We start from the raw sequence: 10,515 nt of genomic DNA on the forward strand, positions 1-10,515 counted from the left end.
CAGAAAGAAGTAGATAGCTGGGCAATGACCAGCCTGTGAGAGAGAGTCATCCACCCTGGCAGTCCCTTCAGAAAATGACCAAATGGGGGAATAATGTGCTGATGGAACCAAAACTTCATTTGTAGTATTTTCTTCTTTTTGTCTCAGGTTAAACCTATATGTTTTCTAGTATAGTCTTCTATTTCTTTTCATGTAATCTTTAAGAAAAATTTGTGGGAGGACATCAAGTTACTGTCCTGTCTTAGTTAAACAAATGTCTTGGTCTTGAACCTTTTTGAATTCATGAAACTGCAAATTTGCTATTGCTTTTCTTTTGTTATGGGGAGAAAAAAGATGTATTATGCTATCAGTAGAAAATTGGTCCTAAATATGAGAAGTCATTATCAATTAAGAATTAAAATAAGTTTTATAGAACATGTTTGTAATTTTTTTTGTTTATTTGACACTTAATAAGAAAATTAAACAAATATTTGTTTTGAAAATATTTATTCTGCAGTTCTCATGGGTTTGTTTGTGTTTGGCTTTTTGGTTGTTGTTAGTTTTGTTTGGGGTTTTTTTGCATGTTTTTGTTTTATTTTTGGTATTTTTTCCCAGTAGCCCTATTCCCTTTTCCACTTCTTGCAGAGGAAAATGTGTGTGAATTCAGGCTTTGCTTGAATGTGGAAGATTGGGACACCTTTGAATTGTGTATTCCTGTTTTGTTCATTTGACAGGATTCTACTGAAGTACCACTTCTTACAGTATGGACACTTTGCAAAGTTAAATACATAATTTACTGGGACAAAACTGAAATATAGTTGCTTTTGAAATAGAAATTCAGATCTCTTGTCTGCTAAATGTTAAGGTGCTTAATTCTTTTTTCCTCTTCACTTTTTAGTCCAACATCTTTTACCAGCATTCTTGATTGTAGTAATCAGTGCAGTCCTTGAAGAGTTCTCTGGGAAAAGTTTGTGTGGTTTATGGTGTGTTCCTCCCCCAGGTCTGCTTTTTTGTTGTTGTTGTCCTTGCTGCCTTCTGTAAGCTTTTCCCAAATGAACGTGAGGAGCTGCTGTTCAAAACACATTTTTGCTCCCCAAAAACTTGCATTTGTCCTCATTAACAGCAGCTCAAGCAAGGCAAATAGCCCTTCTTCAGCAGCTCAGAAAACAGCTTCAGCTATCCTCAGAAAAACACAGTTTACAGGTACTAAGTGGTGACCTCAAAAATGAAATGCACGTATCCCTCACAGTTCATGATGGTGTCCCAAACAGGACAGAAGCTTCCAGAATGGGATGTCATTGGGCCCAACAGGACATTATTGAAAATGAATGATTTCTTATAAACAATACAACTCTGGACATTGAGCATGTAGGGAGAGGCCTGTTTTGCCCAAGAACCAGGACAAGCTGGACAGCTAGCAAAGAAGTTTGCTACTAAAATTGTATTGCTATGAGCGTTTCACAAAACACTGCATTACAAAGAGGTTTTTCAGAGACACCAGATAGCTTGTTTTGACAATTTTTCAGTAAAGATACCTGCAGGCGCTGTGCTAGTCAGTCAACAAAATTGGGACTGTGTTTTAGAGAGAAAAAAATGGAAGCAGATATTGGACCGTCCATACAAATGCGAAGCAGAGAAAAATGCCCTGAAGAAACTCCCATAACTCACTCACACAAATACTTTAAATAAGAGATAATAAAGAGGGTGGTCTGTAGCTTCTTTAGTCTTGGTTTACAGCTAGGTTGGTTGTGTATGTGTAAAAAAATAAAACACATATTTGTAAAATAAAATAATATTTTTTGAATAGTAAAAATAGTGAAATAATCAATATTTAAGATATTTAAATAGGGATTTGCAATGTTTATCCAGACATTGAAACAGATATAATATACTTATGTATATCTTATGTATATACTTATGTGTTGGATAAGCCACAGCAATTATTTTCATGCAGTAAATTCTAGCTGATGTGCTATTAGATGCTCAAGTTTTCAGGTTGAGGATCCAGTTCCTCAGCAGCCCTGTACCTTCTGTTTGTCTTTATGGAATGGTATGTGGATTTGAACATGTCTTTTTATTAAGTTTGAAAATAATTTTGGCTTAGTAATCAGTTTCAAACATTATTTTCTTTGACTCTGTCTGAGTCTCTTAATTATAATTTAGTTAACAAGCTATTTCAGTCTTTATTCTGTAAATAATATTCTCTAAATTCTGTGTAGCATTGCTTATACTCCCTTTCAGAGGCCATTTGGAAAGATGAGGTATGACTTCTTTCTAATTAGATAGAAAAAGTAGTCAGCTGAAAAATATTCAGCTAATGACTCTGATGCTTTGTTAGGTCTTGAGCAGACATTTTTTAATATAAAAAAAGCAATATATTATAATGATGTAGCAATAAGATGCTTTGTTTCTGAAAATTGTCATGTATCAAGTCATTGTTGATCATCCATTTAAATAGAGCATGATAACAACTCTAACCTAGAGTACATGATTTTTCAAGTTTAGCAGTGTACACTGCCAGCATTTTTAAAATTTTCTGCATTTTATGATCACTTATTAGTATTTTAGAGTGGCTGAAGAAGTGAATTTAATTTTTGACATTAAGACAAAAATCAAGAAAGGGGGAAATGATTTAAAGTGGTCACATCGCAAGGCAGAGGTAGCCATGAATTCTGGAAATGCTAGTTGATATGATAGAAAATGAAAGAGCAAGATATTAAAAAGCTGTGAAACGAGACAAGGTTTTTGGGAGGGTGTTTTTTTTTTGTGTTTTTTTTTTTTTTTTTTTGTGGGTGCCATTGGTAAGGTGTAAAGAGGTGCTGTCAATGATGAAGCTGGATTGGGTTCTGAAGTTGTTGTATCAGAAAGATACAGCAGACAGCGTGGATCCAGGTAATATTGTCCAGCTAATGAACCTGGCACATAGCTGAAATTCTGGAGTTTTGTTAAACTGGGGAGAATAATAAGATGGAAATAACATTAGGAAGAAGTTGATTTTATTTATTTATTCTGTTTTACTAAACAGTGTTAAGTAAGGTATCATGTGTTTCAACAGGTAAAGCTAAAATGATAATTTTACTCAGAACAGGGATCACTGTAAAGGGACAGTTTAGATACAGTTATAGTGACATAAGAAGACTGGTATAGTTTGCCTGTTATGAGAGACTGATTTTGTTTCCATCTTTATAGCATAACTGTGTACTTAGATAAATGTGTAACATCTTGGGGGCCTGCTATAAAAAGGTTGTGGTTACACACATATAATCAACAAAGAGGAAGGAATTATATATATATATATGCACACACAGATATATATATAAATAGCAATGTAGAGCAGTCTCTGGAAGAGCAAAATTATATAGACTTGTTTTGGAAATGTACTTCATAAAGCCAAATATAATGTCTCTGTGAGAACTTTGTAGCTTTGTGATAGTTTTATAACTAATTTTTGGACTTCTAAGAGAAAATATATTCAGCATTGCACAGAATAGCTGCTTCTTTCCTATAGGTACCACTTAATGAGGTTTTCTTTCTTATGTATCAAGAGGAACCATTTGTCTTGTGTTCTCTTATCAGTTTGTTTATGGGAAAACTCCAGAGTTAGAATTCTCTGCTTAAAAATAAAAGATGCAGTTAATGTGCTGTCTGTTAGAGAAAAATGTTTTTCTGAAGTTTAGTGGCCCTTATTGGTGTGTCTCTGTTGTCATGGGAATGAAGATTTTTTTTTTAGATTTATTTGTTCTGCTTTGGTTTTTTTGTAGCCTTCCTTTTATAAGTTTAGCTTTGTACTGGAAGTGTTGTGCTTCATAAAAGAAAAGTTATACTTCCTTTATCATCCTTTTACTTACATTTTATGCCCACTAAAGTTTGATGGCTAAACGGCAGAAGAAGAAACAAATATTGGGAGATAAGAAGATATTGGGCGGGTACTTCACTTTATAGAAGAGAGTCTCAATCTGGCAGGAAAAAGAAGACATCCTTGCAATGAAGCATGCAATAATAAAGTTAAAAATTGGATTGGACTAAATACTAGTTATTGTTAACACTTTCCATCTCATACAGATGTGAATTGCAAAGTTAGTGATGGAGGGCATGAAAGCAATCCAGCTTTTACTGTGTCTGTTTTCTGTCATTAACTGGAGTTTTTTTCCTTTGTGCTTAAATACAGTGTCATGTTGTTTATAGTTTTTCTTACTTGTTTTTTCTGGGTCTTGATAAGAAAAATTATTCAAACATGAAAGTGGTTAATGCTATTTACAGAATAATTAGAAAGTGACATTACTGAGTTAATCCTATGTCAGTTCTGATGCCAGGAACCCCTGAAGCATGTCAGCATCAGAGAGACCTCTTCAAGATGTCCGTGACACACTGCACAGAATTTCCATCCATGGTGAGGCTCAGCATATCTCACCACCTGCCATGCTTTTATAGTTTTCTTCCTCACCATTAAATTTATCAGTTAAAAATGGTCTGTTTCATCACAATAAAACCAATAATTTATGATCTAATGAGTGTGAAATGTCCATGAAGGACATGTAAGACATGTTAGACAGGACCATCTGCACATCCTCCTATAACATCTGTACATCCTCCTGTAACACCTGCAAGCTACCATGACAGGACAGAGCATGGGGTCATTCAGAGGCCACTTGGGATGACATATGGGTACTAGCTGGGGAGGCTTAGCTGGGTCAGCATATACCTCAGGATCACTAATTCCTCATTATGTCTTCAGAATGGTTCCCCATAGCAGTTTTTCTGTAAGTATGTAGTCAAATGAGCTGAAGTACTGTTAACAAGTGATATCTGGAAAAATAGGCACATAAACATTTTTGTGCTGATTCAGAGACAAAGCATGATTCAGGTTGTGAATAATTTGAGCCTCTGCTCTGAAGACACAGGTTCCTTGCTTCTAAGAAAAGGTGGGAAAGGCTAAAAGTGATCATACTTGAGAAGCAAGTATGATCTCTTTTGCATAGTATCTTCTTTCCTGGGAGAATCTTCCTTTTACATCTAGCATTGTTTTCACTCTGACATTTTAGCCTTCCTTCCAAAGTTCATTATAATGAAATAGGTGAGAAGTAAATAACAGCTGCAGCTGGGTTCCTGAGAGGTAGATCTTACAAGCAGTTATAGTTACTATAGTCTGCTAAGAACATGAAAAATGTGGGGGAAAATTTGCAAAACCCATGTATATCTAAGCTAGCTTCCACTCTTTCTGAAATCTTTAGTTGCATGCTGTGCCTCCAGTATCATTGCTTTCAGAGTTTTTATGCCTTCTCTGAGTGCTTAATGTTTTAGCTGTCCTGGTCATTTCTTTTTTAACAAGTTTTATTATTTTTAAGGTTCTCCATATGAACTGCAGTAAAACGATGATTGATATGCTCTTTTTCTCTATTTTGTCATAGCTTTTCTGTGACTTACTGTATGTTTTGAAATCTAGTGCCTCAGTGTCTCACTGATTGTTTTCCTTCTGTACTGATGTACTCAGTTCATCAGTGTGTTCACTTGGGGCAAAACTGTGTTTACATTTTTATATGTGTAAATTTCTCTTTCTCTTTAAAAATAAACAATACAAAGGTATTATACTTTGATGCTTAATATTATCACAGTATCAACAAAATTAAAAAAAGAATCTTATTAGTGCAGGATAATTAAAAAAGGTACATAGCAAGTTAATACTCTATTAAACATATAATTCAAAAATTATGTGGGTGGTTAATTCACATCTGAGATTACTTCTTTTAGGTTTTATGTGCTAAGTATACAAAACATTTTTTAAGTGATAAGAACATAGTTTTTGCAGTAGATATGCATTCTTATGATCTACATTAATAGCAGATTTAGAAAGACAAACCATTTTCATGGTTATAAGGCATTAGACAATTCAGAAAAGGGTGTTCATTTTACTGTGATGCACACTTGAATTCTTAATGGTAAAATAATAGTAGACTAAATGTCATGAGCATAACAACATTTAAAAAGTCCTTATTTTATTTAGCCCAGATTTTTCTGTATTTTGGACCATAGTTTAGACTAGTAAACTTCCTGAGAATCCATTACTGGAGTAAGTGCTGGCTTTACAGTTATCATATTTTTACTTGGATTAGTAGAAAAAAAAAAGTAGTTTGTAATGCTTTTATTTGCTAAAATTTCTACAGTGTAGGGTGTACATTTTAATAAGTGCAAAGAAGGCTTAGAGGAATCTGATATTTGAGGCATATCTAAACCAGTAATCAGTTTATTTCTGTTAGAGTAAGGGTGGTAATTCCAGAAATGTAGTTTGGTTTGCTGTGTTTTAACCATCTGACAGCCTTTACTCTCTTTGTGGAAATCCTTTTCTTTCTTTTGGTCATCTGAAAACTGATCTGTAATCCATTTATGTGATTTAGTTTTCCAGATTAGGAAGATCCTCTAATTATGTTGTATTAAGAGATTGCAATTAGAATTTGTAATGGAATCTTAGCTTGAATACCACCCAAAATGTGCAGCTTCAAAAAAAGAAAAAAATGTTTTACTAATCTGTATTTCCCCCAACTTGTCCTGTTGTAAGGTTGCTCTGTAATAAGAATATTGCTACTTTGAGTTTTTCAATGGCAGTAAGTAAGAGAGATTAAAAAAGGGATTACAGGATCCAGCGAGTTCACTGAACCAGCATCATTAAACTAGTGCTCATGGAAGATATTTATAAACTGTTCTTTTGTGGCCTGTAATTGAATACTCAGTTTTAGTTAGAGTTTTTAAATATTTCTCTGATTTCCTAGGAGGGATGAGGGGTAAGGTGAAGGATGCAGTGGGACACTCAATGTATGTTCTGTCAGGACATGATTTACATGTCTTTTGTTGAGGGGCATTCATATTGCATGAAGGTCTCGTTGGACACTGCATCTGAATAGGACTACATAAGAGTATGTATGTGTATGAATGTGTTTATATGCATAAAACTACACATATATATATATGCATACACATATACACATGCATATTTTTATATCTAGGTGCACTTAATCTCTAGCTTCAAACAGTGTTAGAAGGCTGCAATTTTTCTTCTTAAAAATGAATTTTGGGGTTTTTCTTACATTTGTTGCATTTAAGGTATAGGAAACAGGTATGCCTTGCTCATTGGGAGTATGCTAAGGAGTAAAAAGCTTGCTGGTAAACTGTTATATGCAGAGTCTAACTTCTATTATTTTAAAAATTGTATATTTGTGATTTCTCAAGTTTAAAAAAAAAAGGCAACTAAAATTGTCATTATAATAACTGTTAAACATCTATGATTTTTTCAGGTTGACAATTTTCCATAAATCATAATAAGCTTTCTATGCCAATGGGAGGACTGACCCAGCAGTCTTTGTTTATTTATCTTTTTTTTTTTCACTCAACTGCTTATCTCTGTTTTTTGGCTTGTTTTTTCCTTTCTTATTCCTTTCAGAGTTTGCATGAAATGGGTGCAGTTGGAAAAAAGTCAAGTGTTTCCAGAAATGTAGTTGGCATCTACTGTAAAGTGATCCCTATGTCTCACTTCATTGCCTGGTAAAATCATGGAGGAGATCATTCTGGGCATCACTGAAAAACATCACAGCCATCAATCACAGCCAGAACAGGTTCATGAGGTGAAAGTCCTGCTTATCAAACCTGATGACAAGGTAGCCCACCAGTTGAAGAAGGTAAGGCAGTGGATATAATCTTTTTGTATTTCAGTAAGGCTTATGATGCTGTCTCTCACAGGATCCTTCTGGACAAAATGTCCAGCACACAGCTGGATAAGGACATCAAAACAACAAGTAAGCAACTGGCTCATGGTCAGACGCAAATGCTACATTGGACTGGGGACATCTTAATAAATGCCTTGGATTCAAGACTCAAAAGAGTACAAAGTGTGCAGAGATGCTAGTAAATTGTGATTTTAAGGAAGGCAAAGCCAGATCCTGCACCTTGGAAGTGTCAACTGTAGATGTGCTTACAAAGTGGGAAATGAGAGGCTGGAGAGCAGCATCGTGGAGAGAGATCTGAGAGTCATCATCAATGACATGCTGACCCTGAGTCAGCAGTGCCCTGGCAGCCAGGAGGGCCAATCCTGTCCTGGGGGACATCAGGCACAGCATCATAGCTGGGCAAGGGAGGGCATTGTCCTGCTCTGCTCTGCTGTGGGGCAGCCTCACCTAGAGTCCCAAGCGCAGTTTTGGGCGTCATTATGTAAGAGGGGTATAAAGTTATTAGAGATAACAAAGATGGTGAAAGGTCTTGAGGGGAAGCCTTATGAGGAGCACCTGAGGTCACTTGGTCTGTTCACCCTAGATAAGACTGAGGGGAGATCTCACTGCCGTTTGCCACTTCCTTGTCACCAGTCATGGAACCTTAGGAAGTGGTCTAAAACTGTGTCACAGGAATTTTAGGTTGGAATTAGGAAAAAGTTCTTTACCCAGAGGGTGTTTGGGCACTAGAACAGGCTCCCCAGTGAAATGGTCACAGCACAAACTTGGCAGACTTCAAGAAGCATTTGAATAATGCCCTCAGGTACGTGTGCCTTGGGGCTATTGTCTGCAGGGGCAGGAGATGGTCTTGATGATCCTTGTGGATCCTTTCCAACAAAAGATATTCTGATCCTATGTCTCATGTTGTCTAAAAGTCTTAATTGCAGATTGTTTTGTGTCAAATAATAAACAAAGTCAATGCCTTAATTAGAATAATGGGTAGATAACTTTAAATTAACCAGCTTGGGTGTTTCAGGTGTACAGTCAGATAGTCAGATTATTATTCTGTGGTTTGTGTGCTGTACATGTGCAGGAACTTGGCTAGTTGTTCTGTGTTGTGATTTGTGTGGAGAAACTGTAGTATCTGAAGCGACAAGCAGAAGAAATAGATGGATTATAGATGTGCCCCACATGAAGCATACATCAACTCCTTCATCTTCACCTTGTAGCCAAGGCATGGATAACAAATAGTGAGACGTAAGGTAAGGTTTAAGCATAACAGTGTTTTAATGATGCCTTGAATTTAGTCCCTTACACTTTTGCATGGTGAACTGTGGTAGAAGTGAGGGATCATGAACTCAGTCATCCTATGTGATGCTTGTGTTTCCCAACAGGAATGGTAGAGCTTTCTTTCTATTAAGTAGGAGCAAGATATGACTGACAGTGAGAACTGTTTTGAACCATTCTTTTCTGTGCATTTTTATTTTTGGCCCCTCTCCTACTTTATTTCCATACTGTAATATTATTTTATTCTTGTTATAGTTATTGCATGTTGTGTGTGTATTGTGTATTCTTCCGTGCACAGCTGCCTTCTTAGCTGCTAACTTAGGAGTCCTTGTCAAAACAAAGGACTATACCTTTTGAAATCATCAGAAGGTGCTTTCAGACATTCCTCAAATTTTGAAGACAAGACAGAAACTCTACAGAGCCAAAGAGAAGGTTGAGTGTTTTAATAAACCAATAACTTCCAATGGAACAGAGCAACGCAGGAAAATACACATACTGTTGTTGCATGTAGGAAGGGTAATATTTTTAATTACAGTTTATTTGGCTCCATAAGACTGGTGGGAAGGGAAGAGAAAACAAGGTTTGGCTGTAAATAATTCTTCCATTCATCAGATGCCAAAATTTTGAAGATATTTGAATGAACACTTTGGTGTACAAAGACCACAAAAGTCAAGGGAATCTCAGAGCCCATTAAGGTATGAAATCTCTCAGCAAACATGATTACAGCTTTAAGCAATTAAGTGATTAAAACCCAGAAGAGTCTAATGTGGTCATTTAGTCCAAACTCCTGCATAATGCAAGTATTAATCAGAGAATTCCTATGACCAAATTAAATTGAAGTTTAACTAGGAAAATACAGATTATTATTTAGGTTTGTGTGGGTCCAAGAATCCAATCTTGGCTAATTTCTCAAATGTTTGGAAAAACTAATTTGAATATAATTTCTATTCTCCAATGTCTAGTTTCAAATTCCATTAACATTACCTTAACTTTAACAACTTCCTATTAGATCTGTTTTCTTGTAGATACTCTGGTGTAATGTAGGTGCCCCTTATCTTTAGTCTTAAATTTACCATCCTGACAGCTTACAGTTTTAAACTGAAGGCATACCTGTGGCCAGTTTTGAAGTACTTCCAGTTTTCAGCAGCAACTTCGCATTGATGGCACCAAAACTATATGGAATATTTCAGTGATAGTTAATACCAGTTGATAATCTTAGAATATGATCACAGTGATTTGGTTTGGAGAAGACCTCTGTAAATAGTGCAGTCCAAGTCCCCTGATAAAAGCAGAGTCTGCTAGAACTGTATGTGTTGAGTATGCTACCCTGTGAAATGTTCTTTTTATCTTGATCTAATACATATCTGTATGGGTATTTATTAGTATATCCACTTCCTATAGCACAATCTGGGGTGAAAAAGGATCTGTTGGATGATCCCAATGCTGTGCTTATGTCATGGCATCCAGTTTTGAAAGGGGATGTGAACAGCTATCTCTTGTTGGGCTTTAAATATACCTATAGGCTTACTGCTGAGGTTTAGAGTATCCATGTGGA

The sequence above is a fragment of the Sylvia atricapilla genome, chromosome 4, assembly GCF_009819655.1.
Source record: "Sylvia atricapilla isolate bSylAtr1 chromosome 4, bSylAtr1.pri, whole genome shotgun sequence".
Lineage (NCBI taxonomy): Eukaryota > Metazoa > Chordata > Aves > Passeriformes > Sylviidae > Sylvia > Sylvia atricapilla.